The sequence below is a fragment of the Vicugna pacos genome, chromosome 3 (genome assembly GCF_048564905.1).
Source record: "Vicugna pacos chromosome 3, VicPac4, whole genome shotgun sequence".
NCBI classification, from domain to species: domain Eukaryota; kingdom Metazoa; phylum Chordata; class Mammalia; order Artiodactyla; family Camelidae; genus Vicugna; species Vicugna pacos.
In genome coordinates, this window is record NC_132989.1 from 7,505,272 (window position 1) to 7,517,746 (window position 12,475).

The 12,475-nt window shown below is 37.0% G+C and overlaps 1 long non-coding RNA gene across 1 annotated transcript; it reads left to right on the forward strand.

Annotated features, from left to right (window-relative positions):
• Positions 1 to 405: 405 nt before the first annotated feature.
• On the forward strand, positions 406 to 8,222 carry LOC140691068 (uncharacterized). The gene is made up of 3 exons (XR_012066518.1): positions 406 to 587; positions 3,194 to 3,355; positions 8,154 to 8,222. It is a non-coding gene; the product is annotated as an uncharacterized lncRNA (long non-coding RNA).
• The last annotated feature ends 4,253 nt before the right edge of the window (positions 8,223 to 12,475 follow it).

Sequence of the window (12,475 nt, forward strand, 5' to 3'; positions counted from 1 at the left end):
CTTTCTACCTGAAGCCAACCCATATGCATATGCTCTGGCTCCTTCCCTCTCAGGAAGCTTTCTATATTTACAGTATCCCTCTCTCTTGCTCTTGTATTTTTAACCTCTTTCTCTCTACTGGCTCATTTCCAGCAATGACTAATATGTCATGGTATCTTGCCATCATAACTACTTTCCTTTCACAGTTGGGCATTTCACAGCACTGTTTGCACTTGTCTGAACTTGTCATAATCTGTAATTGTGGGTTTCTTTCAATTTGTTTAGTGACAGTCTCTTAGTGTAAGCTTTGTGAGGAAACAGACCATGTCTGCTCTATTCAGCACTGTATTCTCAGAGCATAGCATGATGTTGGCTAAAGCAGGTACTCAATACATGTTTGCAAGTGGATGAATAATGAATAGAAAGTCAAGTAACGAGAGTATATTATATAATAATACACATGAATGCTTATAATGATTATAATTTGTATATGAAACTTCTGAAATACACACCAAAATGTTAACTGTTCATGGCACCATAGGATTCACTCAGTAAATACTTGTTAAAATGAATGAGTGAAATGATCTCCTGATGGCATCATACAGCAGGTGAGTTTCACTTTGTTTCTATTTTTCTGTATTCGAATTTTTTTACAATAATTTTGCATTCTTTTTCTTTTTTATAAAAAACAAGACAGACATATCTTTACCATGGTTAATTTGTATGCGTATCCTTGCAAACCTTTTCTGTGCTTTAGATATACACACATATGTGTATATGGTTTATACATGATATTTTAAAATAATTTTAGATTTACAGGGGGTTGCAAAAAGAGATCATGTGTACCCTTCACCCAATTTTTTCTATTGATTCCATCTTATGTAGTTATAGCACAATATCAAAATCAGGACATTGACATTGGTACGTGTGTGCATATAGTTCTGTGCCATTTTATCACACGTAGGTTCCTATGGCCACCACTGCAATCAAGATACAGAACTCTTTCATCACCACAAAGATAGCCCTGTGCTACCCGTTTATACTCACACCCACCCCCGTTTCTCTCACCATTCCTCACCCTCAATCACTAATCTGTTTTTCATCTCTATGATTTTGTCATTTCCAGATGTTCTGTAAATGGAATTATACAGTATGTGGCTTTTTGAGACTGGCCTTTTTGATTTAGCATAAGACCTGTGAGTTCTATTCAAGCTATTCTGTGTATCAGCAGTCTATTTCCTTTTATGACTGAGTAGGATTCCCTGGTATAAATTTATCACTGTTTGTCTAACCATTCACCTAGTGGGCATTTTGGTGGTTTCCAGTTTTTGGCTTTTACAAATAAAATAGACCACTTGTCTATAAAATGATTGGTATTTTAAGGCTTCAGTCTGCCACTATTGTTTTCTGGTTTGGGGTTTTCTGTTTTCTTTTTCCTGTCTTTCTGTTAGTTACTTGAACATAATTTTAGAATGTCATTTGAATTTGTATTAAAGTGTATCTCTTTGTATAAATTTTTTCTTAGTTGCTCTAAATAGTACGTTGTATATACATGGCATATCAATCTACCACTGATGGTATTTTGCTCGTTAGAATAAAGTATAAGAACTTTACTGCTATTTAAGTTCTTTTACCGCCCCCATAGTTTATAATTGCCTTAAGTATTTCCTGTTACATACATTGAGAACCATATCAAACAATGTTATAATTTCTGCTTCAATCATCAGATATAACCTAGAAGTTTCAAGAAGAAGGAAAGTCTGTTATATTTACCCATATTTTTATTCTTTCCATTTTTCTTTCTTCCTACTGTCCCAAGATTCCTTTTTGTTTCAAGAACCTCTTCTAGTTATTCTCTTAGGATCAATGTGCTGGCAGCAAATTCTTTTACGCTTCCTTCATTTAAGAATGTCTTGACTTCTCCTTATTACTAAAACGTATTTTCACTGGTTATGGAGTCTGGATTGATAGTTCCTTTCCTTTGGTACTTGAAGAAGTGGCTTCCTTCTGGACTCCATAGGTTTAGAGGAGAAATCTGCTATCATTCAAATTGTTTTTCCTGCTGTTTGTAAGCCATTGTTTCTTGCTACTTTCAAGATTTTTTTCCTTATCTTTAGTTTTGAAAAGTTTGACTGTAATGTATCTTGGGGGAGATTTATTTAGGTTTCTTCTGTTTAAGATTCATTCAGCCTTTTTATTTGGTAGGTTTATGCCTTTTGCCAGTTTGGGAAATTTTCAGACATTATGTCTTTAAATGCTTTTCCTGCTCGGGGTAGAAGTCCAGGTTCCTCAGTAGACATCCTCTGACCCCCCGTGTGGGCAGAAAAGGGCACCGCATTACTGCTGAGTAGGGCTGGGAGTTCAGATTCTCCACCAGCCTCCACTGATTGCGTCCTAGTTGGGAGGTAGAGGGGTGCTTCATCACTGCTTCCCACACGGCCCCCAGTGGAAGAAGGTAAACGTTCTGGCTTCCCACTCAGTTTTCTCTGACACCATCCTGGAAGAGGGGTTGGAATAGCTCATTATAGCCTGGCAAGGGTGAAAGTCTAGGCTCCCCACTGGCATGTTGCTGACAGAGGTGGTGGTGGAACCACTGCTTTCTCTGTCATATTTGGTTGGAGTGTGGCATTGTGTCAGGAGTCTCCAACAGCAGCTTTTTGTTCAATGATTCACCAGGAGGACTCACAGGACTCAGTTTATTGTTGTATTCACATTTGAGATTTACAGCAGAAGCTTGCAAAGCAAAATTAGCAAAGGGAAAAGCTTCACAGAATGAAGTCCAAAGGAACCCAGGCACAAGATTCTAAGAGTTCTCACTCAGTGGAATGTGCTTAATTTTTCCATTGGTGAATTGTGATGACGTGGATGGAGTGTTGTCTCCCTGGGAAGCTTGTTAGAGATCCAGTGTCCAAGGTTTTTTGGCAGACGTGTCATACAGGTGCTCACTGGCACCAGTTCCAGACTCCCAGAGGGAAAACTGGCGAGCAGCAGCATAAACCACGTGGTTTGTATGAACAGTTCTAGGTGCAGTGAGACACTCTTCTGATTAAGGGAAGGATTAATATCAGTGTCTGGAACTATCAGTGTAGTTCCCAGATGCCAGCCAAAGGCCAACCCTGCAAACAGGACTTTCTCCAGACAGCAGGCTCAGGCCTGCCATGTTAACTCTTTTCTTCACAAGTGGTTATTAACTAAATGTTTCCTCCTTTGCTAGGCTGTGGCTTTCCTGGGTCTTTGTCTAAAGAGAGAGCAGGCCTTTGGTGGCTTTTTTGTCTGAGTCCACTGGCACTTCGGGGTTGCCGGTTTCTCCAGCACCCAGTTTGAGAAATATGAAGTAAAAAGAAAACCCAGAGAACTCACTTCCATGTCTTTCCAGGTAACTAGCCAATCTGCCTTCTCTCTACCTTTCAGTCTTATATTTGCTTTATAATACCATCCAGAGTTTTTAGCTGTCTTTGGCAGAGAGAGTGGGGAGAAATGCAACTACTCTGTCTCATCCTGGAACCGGAAGCCTCTGTATTTCTTTTATAATCAGGAAAAAGGTGATTTTTAAAATTTTCATTTTGAAAACTGTGTAAAACATAAACTTAATTTTTGATTGGATTAATAACACTTAACATAGAATCTATCCCCTAAAAAAAATACTCGGTGTACAGTACAGTACCCCTGCAGGCAGTTGCCATGCAGAGTGTTAACTGTAAAACCTGTGCTTCTCATTTATATCCAAAGTCAAATGCATTGGACACGATATATTCTCAGTCATAGGAGAAATAATGCCAAATGTCCCTACTCACAAATGCTAGACTAATGAACTATTTCTGAGATGAAAAATTTAGCATAATATACTGCTACCTAATCAACATTCAATTTGAAATCTTAAACAAGAGCATCAAATTGTTATTACGTTGCAGTATTTCACATTATGAGGGCAATTTCATTTATTTGTTTCTTTATATCCACAGTGACTCATAAGTGGATAAATTAATATCTCCCAAGCTTCAATAAATATTAATGAAATGTCTAGACTGTTATAGTCAAAACATTTGCAGCCTGACAAAGCAAGCTTTGATCACCAACATACTATCTGTAATGAATAGGCTACCATTACTTTATTCATTATACTCCTAATTGTCAGGGGGACATTTCTTCAGCAATGTGTTTATGTCTGAAGAGCATTAGATGGGGTTCTAGAAGCAGCCTTGCCTAAATTATCCTCCTGACTTTGAGGTAATCAATTTCCCCTGACCTAAACCCCTATTTATAAAAATGAGCTAATTGAATAACCAAAAGATATTTTTAAACTCTGTATTTTGAATCTCTAGGTTTTGATTCAATACTTCTCAAACAGCAGCCTATGGACCTGTTTGTGTCATGGTTTTCATCAATCTTTCACTTTCAGAATTAGAAATACAAGGATTGTGTAGTGTATTGCCATAAAGCCAAATGGAAAAACCAAGTTCTTCCTTTTTATTGATAACTTTTATTACTTCTCTCAGGTCTGCATTTATCTTTCGTAGAATTTTCAGAACTTCATTATTCATGCTGAAATACACTTTATGGAGAATTTACATTTAGTATTTAGAATTTCATTGGTAACAACAAAGTGGTACTTTTTTTCTTGATGCTGTATAAATGCTACCTCAAGTAATTGGTTTTGAAATATTATTTATGGTTTTAGATAGCAGAAAATCAGGCTAGCTTGAGTTAAAAGCGTAGGGGGTGGGGTAAGGAGGAGGAGAAACATTAAAGGTAAACAGTACATGACACAGGGTACTAGATGAATGTTGCTGGACCAAGTACTAAGGCAAGTTTAGGATCCTTTGCAGTAAGTCCACAGACCTTATCCTTAGAGTACTGCTAGTAATAGGATTCTGACTTCTAGTCTCTGTTATCACTCAGCTCCAAATCCCCAAATCCCAGAATCAAATCTTAGTGGCATAATTTAAGTCACATGTCTATCTCTGGACCAGTCAACTCCTCTGTGGGCCATCAGGCTCTGCCTGAGCCTGCCCCTGGCTACTGGGGAGTGTTCTCAGGGCAGAAGGCCTCCCTGTAGGTCAAACAGCCACTCCTGAAGTCTCTTCTACACTGATAGTTAAGGGTGTTAATTCCCTTTCTCACAGGCCTCAATATTCCTCTTTTTCTCTCCTTAACATTCTAATTAATTCAGTATTCATCTATCCACTCTGTTTTTTAATAACAGTCACATTTTATCGGTAAGCAAATCATTGAATTTCGTCCTCTCCATCCGTATCTCAGCTCTTCAGATTTACAGTAATTTCAAGTTCTACCACCTGCAAATATATTTTATGTTATTCCTGTAACACGAATAAGAAGTATTAAAAGTTCCAGATTAGTTCATGGTTCTCAAATATTGAAATCTTTCATATTTTAAATTAACACGAATCTCTCCAATAGTTGTTTCTCAGAATTGCTCCCTCAGAATTTGGTTACATTTGAATAACTCCGATTTTGACATGGGTCACAATTACTGTTCTCTTTTTGGTATAGTGAATCTAACTGGTAACTCTTCTTTCTCTTACTACTTTCCCATAATAATATTACAATTAACAATAACAATGAAACACCTATTATGTATTGATGGAGGCACCTTAGATATTTGATCTGATTCTCATAACAACCTTATGGTGTCAGATTAAATTTTTTTGTCCCAAAACAAACAAGAAAAAGACAAACTGTTTATACTGCATTTGCTCATTGTTTGAGAAGATCACTGGTAACGTCTGTTTAAAACCACAATTTGTTCCTCAGCGTTTTACCTCTAACATCAGTGTAACTCCGTTTCTGCTCCCTCAGCAAGGCTGCAGAACGTAGCCTTAGAACTCCGGCAAACAGCCACAGGTGTATCATTAGCACTGCTTTTTAGATGTACTGATTTTTATTTCTAATCAGTGGTCAGCACATCTGACATCTGGTACTATTCCCTCTAGATCTCTTCTGTATCAACTGATTTGGACATGATGCTTTTATGACGTGAGAAACGAAACTTCAAACATTGCTTAATTAGCTGCTTGCTTGCTCTTTGTTTTTGTTTGTTTGTTTTAATACGCTTCTCCAGTGACCGTTCCATGTCTCAATTATATCCCACTGCTGATTCTGTTCTCTGAGCTGGCTCACTCTTGGATCATTCTGCTTGTTCCCTTACCATTAAGTTACGAATCACTGACACATGCCAGTAGCAATATGTCTAAGAAATACCTTTAACTCAGGTTAAATATCATTACACCCATTGTGCAGATAGGAAAACTGAGACATAGTGAAGTGCTTAAGTCACACTAAGAGGTTAGGAGGAGATTTTCACCCAGGTAGTTTGACTCTAGAGCAGCAGTATCCAATAGAAACATAATTTGAGCCACATATGTATAATTTAAAATTTTCAGCGAGGGAGGATATAGCTCAGTGGTAGAGCACGGACTTAATGTGCATGAGGTCCTGGGTTCAGTCCCCAGTACCTCCATTAAAAATAAATAAATAAACCTAATTACCTTCTCCCTAAAATAAATAAATAAAAATAAAATTTAAAAAATTTTTTCCAGTAATCACATAAAACAAAAAAGACAGGAAATGTCAATTTTAGTAATATTTTTATTCACTCCAATATATCAAAAGTATTATTTTAGCATATAATTAATATTAAAAAATTAATGAGATATTTCACATGCATTTCTTCATACTAAGTCTTTGAAATACATTGTGTATTTTATACTCCGCACCTCTTGATTCATACTAGCCATATTTCAAGTGCTCAGTAGCCACTTGTGGCTGGTGGCTACTGTACTGGACAGCTTTAGAGTATGCCTTTTTAACCCTTTATTCTGCCTCCCCCAGTGGTCTTCTATACTATTATATCTTCATTATGATTTTTAAAAAAGTTTCATTGCATTTCCCCAAATTTTATCGTATTGGAATTGAAATAATCCATAATATGGGCATAGAAATGTTTAAAATGAAGTCACTCAAAAGGAAAGTTTTTTAAAATTCTGTTATTGTGATATGGTTCCTGTACAGTAAACTACACATATTTCAAATGTACAATTTGATGAATTTTGATAGCTGTATACACCAGTGAAGCCACTACCACAATCAAGATAGCTAACATTTCCATCACTCCTCATGAGGTGCAACTTTCAAATTCCCAGTTTATCCCTTCCCACAAGGAAAGTTTTAAGCACCCGTTTCAAATGCTTAGAAAACTGTAATTTATGCATTCATAATTCGTTTCTGGGGAAAATGTAGTTGTTGGTATTTTTCAGTCTTTAAAACATTGTAAAAAATAAGTTTGATTAGTGTCTATGGGTTCAAACTGACATTTAATTTGCTCAACTTTGGTCACCTGCAGTGACACACACTACCAGTTGACAGGAGGAAGACAAAGATGCCCCTTAAGGAAGTCATGCTTGTGTGAGAGATGAGACCTGAGTGTAAAAACATGTGTTGCCTGCTTTTCCCAATTCTCGCCCCTAGAGAAATCCCAATCTTAACTATCAGTGTGCACTGTATTTTTTTTTAATTGAAGTATAGTTGATTTACAATGTTGTGTTAGTTTCTGGTATACAGCATAGTGATTCAGTTATACTTATATATATATTCTTTTCCATATTCTTTTTCATTATAGGTTATTACAAGATACTGAATGTAGTTCCTTGTGCTATGTATTAGAACCCTGTTGTTTATCTGTTTTATATATAGTACTTTGTAGCTGCTAATCCCAAACTCCTGATTTTTCCCCCCCTTCCCCACCCATCCCCTTTCAGTAACCATAACTTTGTTTTCTATGTCTGTGAGTCTGTTTCTCTTTTGTAAATAAGTTCATTTGTATCATTTTTTAAATATTCCACACATAAGTGATATCATACCATTTGTCTTTCACTGTCTGACTGGCTTCACTTAGTATGATAATCTGTATGTCCATGCATATTGCTGCAAATTGCATTTTCATTCTTTTTCATGGCTGAGTAGTATTCTTTTGTGTATATATACCACATCTTTATCCATTCATCTGTCAACAGACATTTAGGTTGCTTGCTTGTCTTGGCTATTGTAAACAGTGTCACTGTGAATATTGAGGTGCACGTGTCTTTTCAAATTAGAGTTTTCTCTGGATATATGTCCAGGAGTAGGATTGCTGGATCACATGGAAGTCTATTTTTTAGTTTTTTAAGGAATCTCCGTGCTGTTTTCCATAGTGGCTACACCAAATTACATTCCCACCAACATGCATGGTAAGTCTTTAAATTACATTACAGGTAGAGTTTTTTCCTTAATTTAATGGTATATTTTGTCTTTAGTTAGTGCAACATTGTAATGGCTAAAAGAAAACCCAAATACCCAAAGATCCATATAGCGTGATTGACAGAAGAAAATTAAGAATGTAGCTTTTTCCTAGATTGCCTCTTACAAGTCATCCAGAAGAGGAATTATTTTAAGACAGCTCTTTTTTAAGCTAAAATTTGTTTTGATAAGCATATTAGTCTTTAACTAGAGTAAATCCAGCCTCAGGTGTAGAGAAATGGAGTTTGAATTTTAAACGTCTGTGTTATCACTGCTCGTGTAAAACTCAATACAACTACAGTTTACATTATTAAGGCCTTTAAATTAAACACCAACCGTTGAAATACTCTCTTCATAACATACAAAGATTGAATAAAGTGGCATTCACTTTTACATAAATTTATAAACACTATTTTTAAAGTTATAGTTCTGTTGAGCTTCCATTTGAGCAATTGTATAACCACGTAACTACAGCAGAAAAACTAAAGAAGAGAGCGTTAAAAAATACTTTAGGAGACAAAATTATTGTGTTTTCCTGAATCGAGAGAAGAGACTTGTTACATAGCAACATCAAAAAAGAATATGCTTTGTGTAGAAACTGAGTAAAATAGGAGCATTTTACTAATAAAACTCCCACGCATGTAATATATATTTGTAAAACATTATCCTGAGAATCATAATTCTGTTATGCTTCCGTTTGAGCACTTGTGTATCACTTAACTAATAGCAATAAAACTAAGAGAAGATATTCAAAATTATTTTAGAAGGTAAAATTCTTGCTGTATTTCTGGATTATTTTAGTAAACTTGTCGGTAACAACAAAATTACTGTAATTACCCTACCTCCAAATGGAACAAAAGGGAAGCAATTTACTTTTAAGATTTGCATTGAATAATGTACAGTTATAAAACAATATCTTGAGAATTATAATTCTGTCTCCCATTTGAGGCATGGGATGATCACTTAATAGAAATGAAACTAAGGAAAATATCAAAGTTACTTTAGAAGAAAACAAAAATGCGTTTTTCCTATGATTCTGATCTTCAGAAATGGGCTCAGAAGCTGCACCACTTCTGTTTTCAAGTTGTGTGGACAAAAGATGAAACCCAGCACTTGTCTAGAGATATTTTTTGTTGCAGTGAAGGATACACTGGGCGATGCTGTGAATGTAGTAAAAAAAAAAATGGAACTATAAACTGAATGGTTAAAATGGTGAATTTTATGTTATGTGAATTTCGCCTCTAAAAAAAGTGTTAATATTCTATGAAATCTCCATTGATATATTCATTATATCCAATTCCAAGATCCTCTCCATGTTCTTTTCTTCAAGAACAGCAGCCCTTTCTCTCATCCTCTGCAAATTTTTTTTAATCAGTTCACTCATTCTTTCTTTCCATTCTTTAAGCTTCCTATAAAAGCAAATTTATACTTTCCTAAAGGTAGGCACGTTCATCCAAACCATCCTTTATTGCCTTCTTGAGTTGTTCATTTAGGTGTTTTGGTTGCATCTACCTGAAACTGGATATGTTCCAGTTTTTAAAGGTTAAGTCTGTCTTTTAATGTTAGCCATCAGCTCAGCTTGTTCCAAATGCTTGTATTTCTCCTCAGAGTCTCTCTTTTAACCCAAAGTAAGGAGCTCCATTTCCCTGCCTTTATGACTGGCCACCAGTTTTTATATTTACAATCATTTGTTCTCAAGTCTGGTTTACATTAAAGAAGATTGAAAGCCTCTAAATTCTGAGTAAGGCTCAGCTTGTTAAAGTATTGCTGTCTTTCCTCCAAGAGGGCAGAAATTCCAATATCCAGTCCTTTTTTTCTATTTGCATGAAACTGTATTTTCAATAATTAAAAACCTGACTATGCCTGCGAATTCCATTGTATCTCACAGCCATTGGTGGGAATCGGGGCTACAGTTTGAGAAGTATCATTCCAGTTAACTTCATTCTTCAGCCATCTGCTAAGTGCCTTTTCCTCAGGTAGGCTTTTGTGAGCTCATGTAACTCAGGTCCTTGGAGGTTGACACAACATTGTAAAATCACTGTAACTCAATAAAAAAATGTTTAAAAATAAAAAAAATATAACTCGGGTCCCTGATTCTGCACTCCAGAGAAGCCCAGTCCTTTCCTTCAGACTTACCACAGTTCACAGTTACATGCCCATCTCCACCCAGAGGAAGCCATCATCCTGAATTGGGTGTCAAGCACACCGTGCCTTGCTTTAGAGCTCACCACATATGTATACACCTCTAAACTCTTACTTGGTTTTACCTATTTTTAAAAACTAAATCAGTTAACTCAATATACATGGCATTCTGGGATTTCACAGTTTTGGGGATTCATCCACTTCATGTGTGCGCTTGTAGTGTATTAATTTTTCCTGCTGTATAAAAATTCATGGCACGGATAGATCATAACTTTCTTATCCATTTTACTATCAATAACATTTGAATATTGCCAGTGTTTTTGCTTAGTAGGAAGTATGATGGGCTCTTATAGGTGTCTCGTGCACATGTGCCTGGATGTTTTTGTTTATCCTTAAGGAGCAGAATTGCTTGGCTTATGATGTTTGCTTATTTGACTTCCCTGGGTGATGCCAAATTGCTTCCCAAAGTGATACCAAATTATATCTCCACCAGGAGTGTGTTTGCACTGCTCTACATTCTTGTCAAAACTTGGTACTATCTCATTTATACATTTATGCCAGTCTGAGTTGAAATTGTTTCTCATTAGGGTTTAATTTGCACTTCCGTGATTACTGATGAGATTGAAATTTTTTTTTTCCTGCTTCTGGGCATTTGGATTTCTTCTTCTGTGAAGAATCTTTTAGCCTATTTTCTCTATGGTTGTTGGTCTTTTTCTTATTGGTTTATACGATTTATTTATATAGTTTGGATACTAATTTTTTTGACATTGTGTATGTAGTGACTGTCTTCTCATTATGCTTTTTCTTTTCATTCTCTTTATGGTGTCTTTTGTTGAACTGAAGTTCTTAATTCCAATGATCTATGATGTTTTACCTTTTCCTATATGGATTGCTCGTTTTGTGTCTTGTATAAGAAATCTTTCCCTGGCTTAGGCCATAAAAATATCCTGTATTTTCTTTTAAAGTATTTGCCTTTCATATTTGATCCTCATGGAATTGAATTTTGATTATGGTGTGAGGCAGGAATCCAGTTTCACATGGGCTTGTTCTTCTCTTGTGTAAAAACAAGTCTGGAGGTAAGCAATTTAGCAGTTCTACTCCAAGGTATATGCCCCAGAAAGAGACTCTTGGACAGATGAACCAGGAGACATATGAACAAGTTGTAACGTTATTCATAATAGCAAAAAAAAAGATAACAACAGAAGGAATTTAATATGGAGAACTAGTTACAGAGTGTTAGCAGAGTTGAAAATGAGAAGGTAAGGCATCTCAGATGTCCACAACTACATTGAGCCATTCCCATCCCTAGGGCGGAAGACAAAAGCAAAAAATGATATCATTGGTTCCCAGGAACCAGAGTATATGGCAGGATCTGAAACTTAGGGGAGGAGCCCACAGCACCACTGGCTGGACTGTGCAGCTGGAGTTGCCAGAGGAACTGGAACCATGTATGTCAGGGACTTTCCAGCAAGTGGGGAGGGAGATACAGCCACTGCCGGAAATGCTGCCCAAAGCAGAGAGAGCAGGGGAGACATACTCTGCTTTCTCCCCTCCTTCTGCCCCCTAGTCTATTATCTGTGCCCCTGTTAGCTAAACCTAACCAGAAGGCAGTGGGCAAAAAGGTAGCCTGGGAAATGCAGGCCAAGGGGGCCTGCACCCTGTGATACTGAGATAAGCAGGAAAGGGCAGGGAAGGGATCTCAGCACTGACGGGCCAATGGCAGGTACAAGGTGCTTTCCACGTCCGGCCCTCGTTTACCTTCCCTTGGTCATCCCTGCCACCACTCGCTGCCCCCTTGTACTGTCGTCTCCAGCCACGTTAGACTACCGGATATTTGTAGGCTGTGCTCTGTACACGCCCGTTCTCTGGCCCTTTGTACCCGCAGTCCCCTCTGCTTGGAGTGCTTCCTTGTCTCTCTTGACCTTGCACATCCTTCAAATATTAGTTCACATCCTTATCCTTGGAGCCTGTCTCCTCAGTCACAGTTGTGACCCTCTCACCCTCTAAACATCTTTTCAATATTGGGGTTTCTAAGATTCTGTCCTTGGTCTTCTTTTTAATC